Below are 19661 nucleotides of genomic sequence, written 5' to 3'. Positions count from 1 at the left end.
TCATTTCCCCTGGAGATATTGTAAATAAAATGTACCCCTAGTTCAACTCAGGAATCAAATGGGTTGAAAGATTATAAATGGTGTCTGAATGGGCATAACAAGACCTTTTAAAGCATTGACCTCAACAGGCAGAGCAACACCATTTGAACTTGCTTTAGTCACCGACATGTATTGGGCAACTGGTTTCTCATTTTATACCGCTTTACAATTCTACCCATGGTAACATCAATATGAGTTGTTCTATCAATATTGAAGAAGAGGACTGGCCTTGAAAGATGAAGCTGGAGTTATTGTTAGAACTTATTTCTTTGCTACCCTTTAGCCAAAAAGGCCCTCAAAGCACACTATCAAAGTCAAGTAAAAATGTAATTTACAGCAATAAAAGTGTGAGGGCATGGAGGATAAGTTATAGGCAAGAAAAATATGTGAGGCTTTAGAAGTTGTTGACTGCTACGAACACATTGAGATTAAGATAGGTGCCTTAATTGACAATTTTCCTGTTTTATAGTAAATTAGTGGTTTCTTAAGGGCTGTGTTCAAAGGTGACCTTCAATATATTCTCTGGAATGAATGGCATTTTATCACTCTATTAATTATTTTAATTAGTACTACGACATTTTCCTGCCGTAATTTTTAATAGTAAAATATTTGTGAAATATCACTTAAAGGAATGCTATAGCATCATTAGCACTATGATGCCTTTTTTTGTTGTTGTTACGGGGGAAAAACTTTCCTGTCACCACCAATTTAGCAAGGTGCTGGCAGTGACCAGAAAGTGTTTTTAATTATATGTTTATGTGTTTTTAAAAATAGCATTCTACGGTTTTAACACTCTTTCATATAAGTGGTATTTGGCTAATAGTTGGTTTTTAAAATATGTATATAAAGAAATGCTTTTTAGTCCTCTAATTAAAGTTTTTTAAAAAATCAGTGATGATACAAAGGTGCATAAAAGTTTGCACTGATTGCCTATATACTTCCAGGTTCATTATTCTTATACTAATTTACAAGGCCATTAACTTGAGTCAAGGATCCCTTAAGGGCCACTTGATTATTTATATCCCTGAGGTCTTCAGGGGAGCTATTGTTTGTGGCTTCCCCTTGGTTTGGATGGTACCTCGCATCCACCAGCAGCCATATTATGGCCCCAATCTTGTGGCACTCTATTCCATCTGAGATCAAACAGGCTTCCTCCTCTCTGTTGAACTCCAGAGCCTAATGCAGACTTTTAAAAAATCCAGTAGGTATTTTAAGCCATTTCTGAATTTATATTTAGTTTCCAACTTATTTCATCCCCCTTGCATTTTTGAGCTTGCTCTACACTGCTTACAACCACAATTAAATTGTCAAAATAAAATAATAAATAATGTTCCAGAGTGCCTTGGAGAGGGGCGCTAACTCGCTTCTTCAGAATAAGATTTCCAAAAGGATGGGGCTCCAGAGAAAAAGCAGACTTGGAACTTTGAGGGAGAATGTGCTGATTCCTTTAGTCACCAGACGGAGTATGAAAGTAACATTGGAAAGTGAATCAGTGGGCGAGGGCCAAGGAGAGAACTCAGCAGTAGAGAGGACATTTGTGGGTCTCGTCAGTTATAGGCTCAGTTCACTGTATGTGGCCCTGTATTCATGCTGCAGATTCTGGTATATGCACCTGTATCAGAGAAACTGCTGGACATGATCTATCTGAAAGAGGAATATTCTCACAGAATGAAGATACGGACGTGGCTTGGGGAGAAGTCTTGTCACTCTATCCATGGGTAGCAGAGGCGGGAAGACTTTGTTTCTTATTAATCATGTTCAGTGATTAATAATGGACTTCTGTATTAGCTAGATTAAAAATGCATACAATGTGCTGTTGTGAAAAATTGTGTGGTGTTATGACATTCTTTTTTAGGACGTGCCTTTTTGAAGGCATCTTTTTGAGGAAACATATGGTGTTTGGCTGCATTTTTGGCCCAAGAAGTTAAGATCTGCTGGATTCCAATCCATAAAATGGCATAAAATGGCATTTAAACTTTTGAAGGAATTACTAATAAAAACACCTGTGTTCAAGCATAACAATGTGGAAGGACCAATGATTGTACTACTAGATGCCAGTTCTCTGAAATTAAGTGCTGTATTATTGCAGAAAGCACACCTGTTGCATATGCTTCCAAAACACTGGCAACTACCCAGAAAAAAATCATGTTCAAAGAGAAAAAGAAATGTTGGCAACAAGGTTTAAATATACAAAACCCCGCCCGTATATATTTGAAAGAAACAGTGACTGCAGAAATAAACCACAAACCACTGTGATTTTCAGAAAACCTTTGTATACACAATACACAGGAATTGTGTATTGTCTGGTAATGCTAGAAGAATATCACCAAGAGTGATCAATCAAACAAAGAGGTAAGCATTACTGCTGCTCTTTGCAGGCCATATAGGGGTTTGGAAAAGATGCACATTCTTCCATCTCATTCATTCATTTTATTTGTATGCCGCTTACCCACAACAAAATCATGCTTACAGTCGTACCTTGGTTGTCAAACTCCTTGGTACCTGTCCATTTTGGCTCCAAAACGTCACAAACCCGGAAGGGAGTGTTCTGGTTTGTGAACGTTCTTTGGAAGCCGAACATCTGACGGGTCTTCTGCAGCTTCTAATTGGCTGCAGGAGCTTCCTGCAGCCAATCGGAAGCCGTGCCTTGGTTTCTGAAAATTTGGAAGTCAAACGGATTTTCAGAATGGATTCTGTTTGACTTCCGAGGTACCACTGTATATGAATGAAAGCAGGAATACATTTCAAACAAACACTACAAAACCATTTTCACAATAACATAGCATAACAATAACATAACAATTTCATAATAACATAGAAGAACAATAGCAAATATAGTAACAAAAAACAACACAGCTTAATACTATAAATACAAGAGTACTTTAAAAACATGCATCATCCTATAGCAGAAATAACAAAGGAGCTTTGCTGTTTCACCTTAGCTCTCCCCTGATGTTGCTCACAGTCCCTCTTCCCCAGCAGCTTCTAGACATTTAAACTGACCCACTATTTCTGCCAAAGTCTTTGCTTCTCACAAGAAAAGCATCCCCCCCCCCTTACACAGGCAGCAGGGCAATCAGATGTATTGTGGTGGGAGTTGTGTTTGGTTTAATTAAGTGAAAAGTGGCGGCCAAGAGATCTTCTTTGCAGCCCAGGTGTATTTTCAAAGCTCAGAACATGCACTTAACAGCACGAGGTTCTCTGTGCAAATGCTTCAAGCCCAGAAGCAGCTCCTTGAATTGCCATGTGATGCTGCAAGGGGGGGGGGGGTTGATTTATTATTCCTGCTATTGAGGAAAGCAGTTCTTGGCAACACCATTGAATAGTTTAAACCTAGAAAATATGTATGTAATTTTGAGGTCAGTAGTTGTAAGGGTTGCACAATGTTAAGCAAAGCCTCTTCCCTCCCCCACAACATTTCAGGCTTCTCTGACATTATTTTACAAAATCTGCAGGAGATATTATGAACAGTGAGTCATAAGGCATGTGGCACAGAAATAGCACCAAAAGTATCCTGAATCCAAGTAATTCTCAGTCTACTCAGAGTATGACTTAGTTGGATACAACTTTGTCCTTTTGCTTAACAGACAAATTTGATGAATATGACTTACATTCAGCATGCGGTCGCACTCCAAAACTGTAATCATTCCAACTGAGTTGACACATCTGATAAGACTTTCAGGGGAGTCTCTCCTTTGACTCTAAGGATCTCATAGAGATCATACCTTGTCTTGGAGTGTTCTGAGACACCCCAATTTGACTTGTGGTTTGCATGACACCTCTGTACATTATTTGGAAAAGATGAACTTTTCTTCATATTCTTGTATCAACCAAAGCTGCTGTTGAATAATAAGGGGGAAAGCAGATAAAGAGAGATAATGATTAGGCCTATATAAATTAATTAATCTTCTCATCAGAACAGACAGCAGACGTAATTTTAATGCACCCTACTCATGCTTTGTGGAAGGAGTACAAATTGTCTCCATTAATTGTCTTCCATTTTATTCATGGGCAATGTTCAGCTGTGATGATCATTACATGTTCAGGTGAACCCGCCACAAGGGCTATAAATCAAAGTTATAAATTAGTTAAATGTAAAACATCCAATTGAAAGGGTTTTCTAATAAAAAATAATAATCAGCTGCTTGCTGTGAAAAATAGTCAGTGTTACAAAGTCAATCAAAATGTGTTCATATGCCAGTTCAGTAGGTAATTCATTAGCTTTCATGACCTTAGAAGCCACACAATGCCTAACAGAGGAAACATAATGATACTTACAGAGCAGTACTATGCACATCAACTCAGAAGTAGATTTTAGTGAGTTGAATTGGACTTACTTGCCCAAGTGAGTATCATATGTAGAGTCATAGAAATGTAGAATTATAGAGTTGGAAGGGACAATGAGGCTCCTTTCGTCTAACCTCCTGCAATGAAGGACTCTCAACTAAACATCCCTGACAGATGGCCTCCCAGTTTGGTGTCATCTGCAAATTTGATGAGCAGCCACTCAGTTCCTTCATCCATATTGTATATAAAGACATTGACAGATGTAATCTCAAATACAGTATGTGTGGTCTGAGGAGATACATAGATGGGGGCAAACACACACTTACACAAATTTATACAGTACTTTACTCTCCAATGCAAATTCTCAGAGCACCTTACACACACACACACACACACACACCAGCAACCTAACCAACTTATCTAAAAAGTCTGTAGAAATTGGGAGCAGAGGCATGACAACTGGTTTTTCACCTGGCACTGAACAGACAACAGATTCAGCACCAGGGTTCAGGAAGAGTTCCAAAGCCAGGGGCTGGATCTAGACACATCACAAAAGTGTGTTAGGAAAACGTGTTGTAAACCTCAAAGTGGGAAATCACACTGGCGAAAGACGGAACTCCACAGCACCGTCTGGTGTCACAGTGTTATAACACATATAAAACACCTTTTCTTTACTTATGTAGCTGAGTCCAGGGTGTCAACACAGATAACGCCATATCTTCAGTCACCACCCAGCTCACCTTTGGTGATAGTAGGATCTGGAGAAGGTCTTTCCTTAGACCTTTATCCATTCTTCCTGTGAAAGTAACCGACACAAGGATTTCAAGAGACACAAGTAAAAATGGGAAAGCTCTATTTTCCTTACATGGAGTGTAGGACAACATATCCTGCCTTAACAGGCCTTCTTATGTAGAAGGGGCCTTCTTAGGGATGTAAGCTCTTCATAAACTTTCTCACTCATTCCCCTATGTTTGCTACTGATGCCGCACAATCAGTTTGCTGCTTCACAGACAGAAAGAAACATTTTGAACTGTATTCAGGCTGTGCATGATTAGGATTAATACATGTTGTAGCGGCTGACCCATCTCTGTAGGTCATGGAGTTCTTTTGTACCTGTTCTTTCTTGAGCAGTTGCCAGAATGGCAGCAAAGACACAACGCTTCCACATCTGTTTTGGAGCAGGCAGCATGGGAGCTACAGAGAGATCTGAGCCAAAATCACAGCCCATGCACTCGGTGGAAAGACTGATTTCCCCATTGTTCAGGTGGATTTTTCAAAATAAAAAAAAATTAAAAGCAAAAGCCTTTTAAAATCTCTATTTATACATGATAAAAATAAGAATGGCAGGAGCCCAGAACAAAAAATGTTATTGGAACATCAGCTAACTCCAGTGGCACATTATATATATATATATTTGCTAGACAATGCAACAGGCTGTGATTAGTAATCTTAGCATGCATGGAGCAGCTCTTATTTATAATAGTGGCATAATAATTTCCTTCACAGCTGGCAAAGCACTGGATATTTGTTTCTCTGAGATAAAGTGTAGCCTTCTGACAGAAACCTTAGGTGTTCATAATGATACATCCCCTAAGTTTCAGTTGCCTTTCAGCTATGCAGGTAGTTTCAGTTAAATGATGAATTCTATTACATGCCAGGAGAGCAAATAGCAGAAAAGCTAATTTACAGCTTCTCTTCTTTAATAGCTGAGTACTGGAAATTGTGGCACATGGCCATGCAAATTAAATAGCTCTTGGGTGGGATCCAGACTTCACTTTGCTTAGAGTAGACCCATTGAAATGAATGGGATGCAGGTTAGGCAGGACTAAGTGAATTCCCATTTATTTCAATAGAGCTACACTAAGCACGACTAAAGGCTGCAGTCCCAACCATGTCTACTCAGAAGTTGGTCCCACTGAGTTCAGTGGTGCTTATTCACAGATAGGAGGCGTTAGGATTGCAGGCTAAGTTTGTAACTAGTCCACTAACTTTTATATTATGAGCTGGATTCTATTGTCATTGTGAAACAATTCCTCAGTTCTGCACACTGAATCAATGGGGTGGGGGAGGTCTCAAACATGTTTCTTCATACTCAGCACATGCAAAATCTAAATTTTGTACTTAAAACTCAAAAATTCAGTACTTGGAATAAATTATGCAAACCAGTGCAATTTATGCCAGTTTTACTTATTTTCCCCACAGTGTGCTTTGTTTAAATGATGTTTGAATAACCGCATAGCCATTTTTCACGTTTAGCTTTGGAAATCAGCAGTGGAATGAGAAAATGAGAACTAAAAGCAGGGCACAGGCATATGCCGCAATTCCACCGAAGTGCCAAAAACTTGCAACACCTTCTGGTGTCAACCCCAGAATCTCTGCTTTCTTTTTCTTTGCTCTTATTGTTCAGGAGGTATGCCTGAAAATGCATGAGATGAACGAATGCAGAAATATTGGAGGCAACAAGGGTTTCTGAACAAGGTTGCCAGTAGGCTAGGCTTTAATGAGATGTATACTTCCTTGTCTCTGCCCATGTCATAATGCCATGCATGTTGTTTTCTTTTATTTCACTGAAATGACTCTACTATTCTCCTTTGCTGCCTCTTGTAGCTTGAACTCCTGTGTGACAGCACTGCTCTGACCTCCATTGAGACCTCCCTCAAAACATTTCCATGAAGCCTTTTAAACAACCCCCTTGCGCCCATTCCTTGCCAAACTAACAACCTATCCTTCCCCTGTTGACCTCTCCCTCCATTTCCCTCACCTTCCTCTGGTTTACTTGTGATTATTTGGAGCTGTATAAGCCTCTTGGAGCAGGGACTTGACAAACCTGTTCTTTGTAATGCATTATATGCATAATTGAGATTATTATTATTATTATTATTATTATTATTATTATTATTATTAGCAGAATAAGAAATGTGGCATTTTGCTTGCTTTGCTATTTTATAGAGGATTTGGCTAGAATTTCCACAGTTTTTAGTGGAGAGAACACACAGATGTATGACTAAATGAGGACTATATAAAGTAGGGAAATATAATTGGGCAGACTCAGAAGAGGAACATGTACCTTCGATGGGTGGAAACTTCCTTTTTTATCTAGCTTCTTTGATGCCATCTGTCTCCTGAGCAATGCAGCTTTTCTTTGTAGACACACGTACCATGCTATGGAGTTCCTGCTAAGCTAAAGTTTAGAGCTAGTAGATTATTTCTGCTATTGTAATGTATGGTACATCCTGTCAAGATGACTTGAAGCAAGAGGCTTTTGAGGTTCTGCCTTGCTCAATGTTCTGCATCATGGTCTGTTCCCTGCACCCACCCCCCTCCTCGCAAAGCAAACAAATGCTATTGTAACCTTTGCGACCAGAAATGAGCTGCAAGATAGCTCCACCTTGTCACATTCTTCCAACTTAATATTATTGATGGGGATTTAAAGAAAGAAAATTAATTACAGGCTTGAGTTGTTTCCCATCCTATGCAGCCATCGCTTTCGGCTTCAGTGCCTGTTGTCACTTGTCCCTCAAGAAATACTAGCTTCAAAGACCGGAAGATAAATAAATAAGTGAAAGGTGCAGCACAGGGAACTCTTCAGAAATAAAACCCTGACAGGAGGTCATGGCCAGTGGAGAAAGAATCTATTTGGTTTTGCAAAGCCCTTGTATATATGAATAAACTTCAGAGTGCACACGTCAAAGGATCATTCAGGGAGTGTTCCACTTCGTGTGCTATGAAGGGAACTGTGTATAAGTTGGTTGACTAAAGTCCACTATGAATTTTCTCTTCTTCGGTATCAAGTTTAAGCAACTGTTAAATGCTGAGGTTACAAAATAAAGCCTGGGCAACGCTGTCAAGCTACAGCAACAGATTACTCTAGAGCAGGTGTGAGGAATGTTTGGTTCTCCTGATATCATTGAACTACAACTCCCATCAGCCCCAGCAAACATGGCCAATAGCCAGTGATGATGGGAGTTGTGGTTAAGAAACATCCAGAGGGCCAAAGTGTGCTCCTCACACCTGCTCTAGAGTATCTGTAGCTTGGCAGCCAAAGGTTCCCTACGCTTGCTCTCGTGCATGTGGTCATCCTCTTTCCCAACTCTGCAAGTTTCTTCTTTCTACCATGCTTCCACTATCACTTCCATGCTCTATTACTCTCCCCTTTCTTCAACTTCTTTATCTGCCATTTAATTGGTTACTGGTGGTAGGGAGTCTTCATCCTTGGTGTGTACCTGTCACCATGACTTAAGTCATAAATCTGCTCACCCTAAGAAATATTGTGAGGACCATCGATAGCATGTGATACATTTTGCACATTTCACTTACTTCTGCAGAGAAACAACGGAAATGTTTTTGTTTTTTTAGAGGTTCAGTAATACCATCTCTGAATGAGGATCAGATAAGAGAAATTACTTAAAGGTGAGCCGTACGGCTGCCCAGCTCTGCTTCTGCAGAGCTGCATATCAGTAAGCTAAGCATGTTGCAGGAGCCTTATTTATCATGTCATACCGCAAGGTAGCAGCTAAAAAGCAAAGCCTTGATGAATCGGCAATAGAGTCCTTCATCAATGTGATGCTCCTGGTGCTTCATTTGTGTGCAAAACCACAGGCTGCTACTCAGGGCTGCAATTTATACTATATAATTTTACTGATCTCTCCCTCTCTCGATGGTTCAATATTTGGAATCAACTTAATTCTCTCAGCACATATTTTGCTTTCAGATATTCCAGCTACACTTCAATTGAATGTGTGCCAAAGGCTGAACCAAAAGCCCTATGTTTTCTCCCATGGTGTGAGTGGGGCTGTGCTTATGTGTGCACTGTGAAAATCTGCAGGGAAGTGCTTCTTCACACAGCACATTATTAAATTATGAAACTCACTTCCATAGCAGGCAGCGACGGCCACCAACCTAGATGGCTTTAAAAGAGGACTAGACAAATTCATGGATGAGAGGGCAATCAAGAGCTGTTAGCCATGATGGCTATGCTTTGCCGCCAAACCTGGAGGCAGCAATGCTTCTTAATACCAGTTGATGGAAACCACAGGAGGGGAGAGTGTTCTTGTGCTCAGGTCCTGTTGGCCACTGTGAGAACAGTATGCTGGACTCGATGGGCTATTGGCCTGATCCAGCAGCTCTTCTTATGTTCTTAGAAGGACAACCCCTTCATACAACTGTGTGCATGGAAGCTTCTGAGTAATCTGGAACTGCGACCGCACAGGTTTCCATATTGCATGGAAGCCTTTGTGTGTAAAACTATACACCGGAAGCCTTTGCCCCTGTAGATGTTCACACTGTAGCTATGGACACTACTGTAGACAGCTGCCATTCTGTGCAACCCAACTCACATGCTGGGAGTGTTCCTGAGTAAATAATCTCAATAAGACCATTGTATACCAGAAAAGAAAAGCTCAGCTGCAAAACGCAACCCAGATATTGAATTCTTGTGCTTTCCTAATACTATGCTGGCAGAGAGAGACGTCACACTTAATTTCCAGATCTGTTTAGGATGTGGTCCATTCAGGGTCATGTACACTAGCTGCAAAATGTATCCAGGTATTTTATTAGGACAATCCTTGAAGTGCCAAATAAACAGATCAACAACCAACACTCCTGTGTTTCAAAATATTTCCTTTTGTTGCTGTGTGTTGTCTTCTTTGCTTGAATAATCTGATGTTCTTTGCAGGCCTCTTCTACATTACACCTTCTCAATGGTACTATAGGCTGGATTGTGTAAATCAGTCCATGCAGTTTGTTGGTGGTCCTGCTTCACAGCAAATGGTTGACTGAGATGGTACTTTTTCTTCATTCAAGTCCTATCCTAAGATGTTGGTGCTGTTCCAATGTTTTCAATAGGAATAAGCCAGTGTTTTGTGAGCAACCCCCATACTTTTGCTTCAGGGTGAGAAATTTAATTAATAGGATATATTCCTATATAAATACCAGGCTGCAATTCCAACTACTCTGACATAGTAATTGGTTGGTATATTACCTTGCATGTGAGCCCTACCTGTAGAGCTGTGTGCAAATAGCCTCACAAAATTCTCCACTCTTATTGCAGACAGAGAAATCATGGAGCGAAGGGAGGGAACAGAATTTCAGCAATTTTCTCAGTGGGAGGAGAAATTCTCTAATACTTTTTTTTGGGTGGCTCGGATCACCATAAGCAGTGACAAGAGCATCTTTCTTTTTAAAAGGATTTCTTTTGTTGTGCTTCTTTTTATTACTGCCGCTGCACAGGGTTACAACAACAAGGGAGTCGGCAGCTGTGCCACTCTTTTGCCTTTGGTGCAATGCCCCAGTCCCTTGTGCCATCCTAGGGTGCTGTGTGGAAAAGGGGGAAATGGCAGCCATCACAAACATGGTGGATAATTTTAGAAAGAGGCCTTCTTTTTCTAAGGAGGTGGGAAAATAGAGAAGTCTCCTAAAATTTTGTCAGAAAAGGTTGTCTTCAGAGAATTTTTTTGCTCTGCTCTATCTACACAGCTATAAATAATCAAACCATGATCCTGTTTATGATGTTGGTTTTGTAACATCTTCCTAGGCTGACTTCTTTTTATGTATTATATCATCTGTCTTCAGTTTGCTGCAGGCAATTTGATTTGATGGGAGTTCAAAAAGCTGCAACAGCAGTGTTGTCGAGACCCAAACCCTTTGCAGAGTATATATATTGAAAAATAAATGACACTTCCCCCTGGTGATTGTGTATGTGTGAAGTGAAATCTGTTATTTGCATAGGAGAAAGATCACACTTAAAAACAACAACATCCGAGTTCCAAGGGAGCTACTGTGGAAACACTGCTGCTCTGATCAACAAAGGCAAAGGGGTAAGGAGCACACCCATGGGATTGGGTCCTACTTGCAGCAAAAGATGATTCATGTCCACCCCCCCCAATCACTTAATGTGCACATTTATTGAGTCAGCAGAATCCATTTAGCACTCTTCTGGCAGGAACAAATCCCTCCAGTTTTGGGAGATGGGTACATGATACAGACAGTCCATAATGAAAGTTTTGACAAGCACCAAACAGGGACAATGGGCTGAGGACAGCATCCTTTCGCTGATCATTCCTATCAAGGCTGACAGCATCAAATGGTGGGCATAATCTCTCATCATTCTGCATTTGATGACTCATCGCTGAATAAGTAAGCTATCCGCATGAAAAACATTTGTTGGAAGTGATACGTAACTATGATGTTTGGAATGTAGTACTGTAGGAATCTCTTGAAGACTTTTTAATAATGATATGCCTGTGCAACTGCTTAACATTTTCTTGTGCAGCCAGCTATTTTAGTGATTGTTTTGCACTGCTTTTAATGATTTTTTCTTTAAAAAATGTTTTTATATTGCTGTACACCGTCTAACGGAATATACTGAAATGGCAAACTTGACAATGAAACTAAGAGGAAGAAACAACAATGAATTTAAGGAAGAATGGAAGATGTTTATTACATATATACGAAATATTGTACTCAAGTTAATACATTAGCAGGGTTTTAAAATTACTTGTAATTTTGTTATGAATGGATTACAGGTAATACAAATGGGTTTAAACTTAGCAATGGACATGCGGTACATTGATAAATAATGGAACCAAGTAAGGGACTAGAGGGAAGTCAATCTGTTTTGCTTTGTTTTTGTATTTGTTTTTGTTATTTTTGGAAAATTAATAAAATATTATTAAATATATTGCTGTACACCACCCTGATATTTTATGGCAGGGTGGAAAAAAGTAAGTTAGTAAGTAAGTAAATAGTAATTTCAAGGAAGTCCTTTGAAGCCATTCTCTTAACATGGATGCCTGTTCAAACTTAACAGATTCCTAATCCTCCCTCCCTTTATGTTGCCATGAGACTGTTACATTATTTTGTAATGTGACATCAATGATGGATGATGCTTTAAATATTGTACAGCACCATGGAAAAAACTATAATGAGGTGTGACATTTTTACTATCATTCCAAAGGCTTGTGTTCACTTTGTATTGATAATTTTTAAAAAATGCATTGGGTTGTATGTGTGTGTGTTTGTGTTTTTTTTAAAAAAAGAAAGAAAGAAAGAAAGGCAGGTTTACATTATATAAAAGTAAAGTGGTCTCCATTGGAGTATTAGGAAGCCTGTAATTTTATGTTCACGTCTTCTGCCTAAAACATTTATGGTGTCATAAGAACTACTTAATGAATGTACTGCCTTGTAATACTCCACGGGGTATACTTTATTCTCTATTACAGCGTTTGTGTCTGCAGATATTTCTAAAAGATCAGTGCTAAGAAAGCAGAACTGTTACTGATCATGCATGTTTATTAGGAGGTGTCGGTCATGGAGAATGCCGGTGCCTTCAAAGCCTCAAAACTATGTAGATCTTTTTTTACAGGTAATTACGCACAGATAAGAACTGATGGCTGCGGGGATTTTCTACATTTTGCATATTACACTTGATAATAATATATTGGTATGCTCTGAGGCAGTGTTTCACCTGATTCTGTAATCTGTCTTTATGTGTTAGGCTGCTCAGTGTTATGTCCTTGCATTTCCCTTAATCCTGTGTTGGACAAATCCATGTTGATTGCTTCTTTTCATACTGTGAGCACAGAATTTGTACATGATTTGTATAAATAATGGCTATGATTAATGATTATTTGAGGAGAGTTGAACAGGACACAGGACTGAACTTCTCAATGATGTGCCTGTTGCATTTATTTTCCAGATTTTCTCCACCATTTGAGGTGGTTGTTAGGGATGTGCAAAGCCCTTCTACACCAGTCTGGCCCCGATCTGTGCCCCCCCTCCCAGATTAGGCTGATCTGTCCCTTGCTGCTCTGGGAACCTGCTTTTCTCCTCCATTCCCCTTTTCTTCTGGAAAGTAACGGGTTATACTGCATTTAAGTATAGTGAACAAGACACCATATTAAATGCAGTGAATCTATAGTAAAATGCAGGCTCTAAGCAGGAAGGCAGCAGAGGATGATTATGGTGTAGATAAGGGGAGAGTGAGAGTGAGAGTGAGCGCAGACTCTGAAGTTAGGGGGAGATTAGAGTAAGGTTACCAGATTTTTTTTCAGTGAATCCAGGGACACTTACCAACTTCCTACTAAATAGATGGATTTTGTCAGGGGACTGATTTGTAAATCCGGGGACTGTCCCTGGGAAATGGGAACGTCTGGTAACCATAGATTAGAGGCTTCAGTGGAGAGATGTCTGCTGTTGGTGGACTGTTTATGGTGCAGCAGCCCCGTGCCACAATGAACAAACAAATTAGGATAGAATTGGTCAGAAATTTATCATATTCTTTGGATGGATGGTAAGAACATCCATTTTACCTGCTGCAATTTATCAAATATGCCTGCACAGAATACTTGAAAATGTCAAATGTGTCAGTGTAATCTTTACAATCACTTCTTGAGATTCAAGATGTTGACACAGGAACACAGAGATAGTAATTTGATCTCTTCAGTTTTTGAAGCATCACACCAGGAAAATAACCTCTTCTGTGTGCTTATATTCTTTGACAAAGGACCATTCATGAATGATCTCATTTTATATATATATATATATATATGCTTTCGTAGATTTTCACGGGTACAGGAATGCAGGTTTTGGTGTCCTCGGGTGTCTTCCCGTGTAAAAGTTGGGGTGTCTAGGCGACGTTTCGACGAGGTCTCACTCGTTGAAGATGACGAGTGAGACCTCGTCGAAACGTCGCCTAGACACCCCAACTTTTACACGGGAAGACACCCGAGGACACCAAAACCTGCATATATATATATATATATATATATATATATATGCAGGTTTTGGTGTCCTCGGGTGTCTTCCCGTGTAAAAGTTGGGGTGTCTAGGCGACGTTTCGACGAGGTCTCACTCGTCATCTTCAGGCTGTTTTCGGCTTCTTGTTACTGGAACAGAGCAGGATCTCAGTGTTTGAGTTCCTATAAATACTGTTGAAGGTGTGGTGTATAGCCTCCAATGTTTTGGGCAGAGAGGAGGTTCCCAGGCTAGTGTGCCTTTTCTTCTTTTGTTCCTTAATTACTTGAGGGATATCTTGAGTGATTTCTTGAGCGATATCCTGAATCTGATTATGGTGTAGATAAGGGGAGAGTGAGAGTGAGAGTGCCTTTTGCACCAACCAAAAAATAGCCAATATCCTCAGAAACCCCAAGGATAAAATCCAGTTGGAAAACCAAGGGGTCTATGAAATACCCTGCAAAGTCTGCCCAGCCACGTACATTGGACAAACAAACAGACGAATAAATGCACGTATCGCAGAACACAAGAATGCCGTCAAAAAAGAAGAAAAAACTTCCTCTCTTTTCCAACACATGAAAGAAACAGGACACGAAATTAATTTTGCAGATTCCAAATTGCTCTTTAACATGGAACATCACCACAAGAGAATAATCATGGAAGCCATCGAGATAGAGAAACACCCTCACAACATGAACAAGCGTGACGACACATCCCGCTTGCCAGACATCTGGAAATTAGCCCTCCCCACAAAATCTGACACCAGATCCAGAGGCACACAGAACGCCATCACCAATCAACCACACCAGACCCAAACCCAGACCCTCTCCACAGATGAATTACAGATACCATCCAGTAGCCAAACCATGGTGGCACCTCCGGATGCTGCACCCCCCTGCAATCCCTACACAGATCTGGCTGGCACAGGCCACAAAACCACAGCTCGCCCCTATACACGAAGCCAAGCCAGAGCACAACCAAATGCAGTACAGCCATCTTCTCAAAAAAACTCTTCACAAAGTTCAAGAGTTCAAGACACAAAGGCTTGAGAAACTAATCCACACCTAATGACCCACCTAAGTGGGATTCAGGATATCGCTCAAGAAATCACTCAAGATATCCCTCAAGTAATTAAGGAACAAAAGAAGAAAAGGCACACTAGCCTGGGAACCTCCTCTCTGCCCAAAACATTGGAGGCTATACACCACACCTTCAACAGTATTTATAGGAACTCAAACACTGAGATCCTGCTCTGTTCCAGTAACAAGAAGCCGAAAGCACCAGCCTGAAGATGACGAGTGAGACCTCGTCGAAACGTCGCCTAGACACCCCAACTTTTACACGGGAAGACACCCGAGGACACCAAAACCTGCATTCCTGTACCCGTGAAAATCTACGAAAGCATATATATATATATATATATATATATATATATATATATATATATACAGGTTCTTTATGTTAAGATTTGACATATTCATAACTTTCTTCACATGACGCTTTTCTTTCTTAATGAAAAAAGTTGTTCTTTGTAATAACAATGGGCTGTTTGTTGAAAGCCCACTTTCTTTTCTTACATATAGAATTCTGTTTTGAAAGTTAAAATTACCGGTGATTTTCAATCTTACTCAGAGTAGACTCACTGAAATCAATGGACTTACATTATTTAAGTGTATTGATTCCAGTGAGCCTATTCTGAGAAAGACGAATGTTGACGGTTACCCACAGACAACAAAGAGGATGAACATACATTACATTACAACTAATTAAGGGGGAAATTAATCTCACTTCTTATAGTCCATAGTGCAGGGATCACCAACTTCTTTGTAACTTTGTGTGCCTATAGAACCTAATGCAAACCTGAAGTGAAGTGCAATGCTGAGTTGACAGGAGTGTCAGCCTATGGCACAGAGGCAGAAGAGCTTGAACACCCAGCATTTTCCAAGCAAACACCAGTAACAGAGCTAGCAAAGAGCACAGAACAGACAATAATAAGGTGATACATTACTTCAACTTCTCTTCGTCAAACCACCATGACGAAAGAGTCCAGGTAAAATCATTAGAATCTAGACATGTCAGTCACAAAAAACCCCCTCTCCTTTCACCCTCTCCCCACCCTGACATTTTCCCTATATTGCAGGCTTGGGGAGAAATGTTTCAATTTTTGCAGATATGCTGTCCACAGCATTTTGTTTGTTTGTTTTTTTAAAATCCAAATTTCTGAAGAATGCTGGAGAGATCCAGCTTTGGCTCATACAGGCCTTGAATCTGCCAAGAACGAAAACAAAAAAAACCAAACAAACACCCAATTTGTCAATTTTGACTAACTTCCAATGAAATAATGGGATTAATTGCCAGCTAACATCATCTTATTGGTCAACTTTAACCTAAAAAATAAACAGGACAACATTATAGTGGGAAAGTACAGCAAGAAAGAAGAAGAGAGAGAGGGGAATTCTAGTCAACTGCTTTTAAAATGGAGGTGTTAAACTATTATCTCAATGTGGATGTGGAAAATGGCAATTTGTTTACCTTTGGGGTTACAAAGAAGACATCTGTTTTTCATAAGATTGGTAATTATGTAATTATAACTTATTAGCACCCACATGCACAGGGTGTTTTGTTCTATTCAGTGAACTGACTAATACAATATTTACTGACAAGTACAACGTTTATTGCCATGAACTTCACTATGTAAATTGCCATGTCAAACAATATTTTGAGTGCTTGACTCCGAAAAAGAGAGATAGTTTGGAAAAATAAAATAAAAGTGGGCTGGAGTTTGTTCTGTGGGCAGATGCAGATGACCATTTATCCCATGCTAAATGCTTGGAAATCACTTGGAGAAACATGTAAAGACATGGGAAGCCAGTCGTCGTAGTGACCAGCTATGAGAAGATTTACACTGTTTTGTACAAACAATTGGAAAGGTTGGGTAACGATGACAAGGGGATGAGGCAGAATTTGCCAGCAGGGCAGCAGTGGGGCTGAGGATTCAGCCTTCTGGCAATGGCAACACTGCCACTTATTGGGATGTGGCAGAGGCAGGGCAGTGGCATGGTCAGGGTGGGGCTAATGTACCAGCAGAGCCAATCAAATACTCCTGCTGGTGCCTGTGCCACCCCAACCTCACCACCCCTCTGCTCCCTTACTGTCATCCCTCCTGCCAACATCACTTCCTACTACAGACACCTGCAAGTAAGAGGTGCATATTAACTTGATGACTTTTTACATGAAAGAATCATGAAGGGAGGATATCTGACTTCTGGGACTAAAAATGGCAAACAACGTCATTGTTTATTGTTATGGGCTTCTTATTGGTTACAAGACTAGCCAAGAAAATTCGCCTTAAATCCGAAGAACAAGACTGGAGTCAGGGGAAAGGATTAGTCTATCTATGGAAATTGGTTCCACATCTCTTTCTTTCATTTTCTGTGTGAGGAACTGAATCAACAAGAATTTGTCCTATCGTCATCTCATTTTTAGCAACGAAAGCACACACCTCCTGACTGTCATATTTGTCAGTTCTCATTATGCAGTGCAGAGGACACAGGTCAGAGGCTTGTGGCAGGTGCCTCAAACCACCACTGATCAACTAATGGGAACAACTAATGGAATTGGAGGCATGACCTGTATGTTATTTTTCAGGCTGCCAGCTCCTAGCAAAACAATGACTTTTGCAAACCTCTTTCAATATGCAACATCCCACTTGTGGATTGTTCAATATATTCATTGTATTTGCTGAATACAGCAGAGTAAATGGGCTGTCAGAGCCCCCCTGCACCATTTTGGAACCTATCATGAAGGCTGCAGCTGATCCTGAAGGTTAACTGAAGTTCCCATATTTAGTTCACTGTAGTACATAGACTGATGGATTTACAGTAGGTGTGTGTGTTTGTGAGTGTGTACATCAATAGCTTTCTATCTCTACATCTTATTGAACATTAGGCAATATCAGTATGCCAAGATCACTCTCACTGAACTAGAGTACTGAATATTTTGGGATGTCTGATTTCTATTTAATATAGAAATTAATTGTCACCACTGCTCTGTTCAATGCCTGATTTTAGTAGAAAAGAAGAATAGTATCATTTCATGGCCCTATTTTGAAATATCTTGATTTTAATGAGGCTTACTCTGATATATGACGGTATGAGAATTTAACCTTAAGCTTAGAATCTGAATCACATTTGGATCAGGGAGAAGGGTTAGTCTATCCATGAAAGTTAAACATAACATAATTATGATTCAGGGTGATTGATATGTTATATGTGAATGGGTGTAATAAAACCAAGATGGCTGCTTATTCTGGGAGAAAGCAGGTTTGGGAGGGGGATTTAAACCACATAAGCAGTAGGTAAAAAAGTATGCTTAGAGCTTTTTGCACCCATTGCTTTTCTCCCTATCAACTTCCCATCCCAGTGTGAAGGTGTCTGCTTACCTTAACAAACATGTACCTGGAACCTGTCCCCTCTGAATGAGTTATAACTCCTAAATTCTCAGCTTTCATTTTTGTTAAGAGTTGAGCATGAGATACGAGGCAAAATGTAGAAACTATCATTTTGTGCATGAAAAACTCCCCCTCCTCCAAAAATTCACATGTACATTCATGAACAAGGGTTAAGCAGACTGCTTTTCTGATTCAAATAATGTTCTCTTGAGGCTGCTTTTCTGTAAAAGAAACAACTGTTGAGGTTTTGTAACATGTATCCACATGTCATGTATAATCCTGACTACATTCAGTCATTTGGAAATGGTGTTGATATTTGAACACACACATCCCTTCCCGGAACTACTAATAGCATCATGTTTAAAATGCAAAACAATTTAAAGCACCAGGTATCAGCAGGTTAATTTAGTGTAGGAAGTTAAGCACAAATTGAAAAACAGTCTTACATGATAGGGAAATCTCAACCCATCTGTGCTCTTCTTTGAAGATGTAGCACTCTTAGGAACTATGAACTCTAGCTAGGTAGAGTGGTGTTTTTTTTATTAAGAAAATAATTGAAGCCCCAAGAATCCCAAAGACAGAGTCAATAATCTGAATTGTTCCATAAAAGAAATCCCTTTTGATTATGCTTACTAATCATTTCCCCACTTAGAAACACTTGCTATGCAAATTATGAATTAGGTGTATATGGGCACATAGGGAATAACAGTACTGAAACTTTTAATTATTAAAATAAAAATAAAGTTTGAGGATATGCAATAAAGTCTATATCATTATGAGAATATTATACAGTAGTTGTGCTTACTCCTTATATCAGCAAAATAAAATGAAAATGATAGAAAGTTTTCTCAAGTATTGGGTTCACTCCATGATGAGTTAAATGCTTCAGCTGGCCATCTGAGTGCAAGCCAAACTCAGTGTGCTGGATCCTGACTCGCACTTCTGCCAATGTTAAGGACTCCTTCCATTCACAGAAAGGACTACAATCCAGTGGACAATGCCATCACTGGAAGGAGGAGGGGAAAGGTGGTTTTCACATATTTCCCTGGCAGCCCCTCATAACACCGCTCATGGTATTCAAGAGAGTCCTTCAGCCTTCCAGAACAGATTCAGGGTTGAAGGAGAAAATGGTGAAAAGTGATTCTACTGCAAT

The sequence above is a fragment of the Podarcis muralis genome, chromosome 3, assembly GCF_964188315.1.
Source record: "Podarcis muralis chromosome 3, rPodMur119.hap1.1, whole genome shotgun sequence".
Lineage (NCBI taxonomy): Eukaryota > Metazoa > Chordata > Lepidosauria > Squamata > Lacertidae > Podarcis > Podarcis muralis.
The sequence above is the reverse complement of the archived record's forward strand: the minus strand, read 5'-3'. Positions refer to the sequence as shown.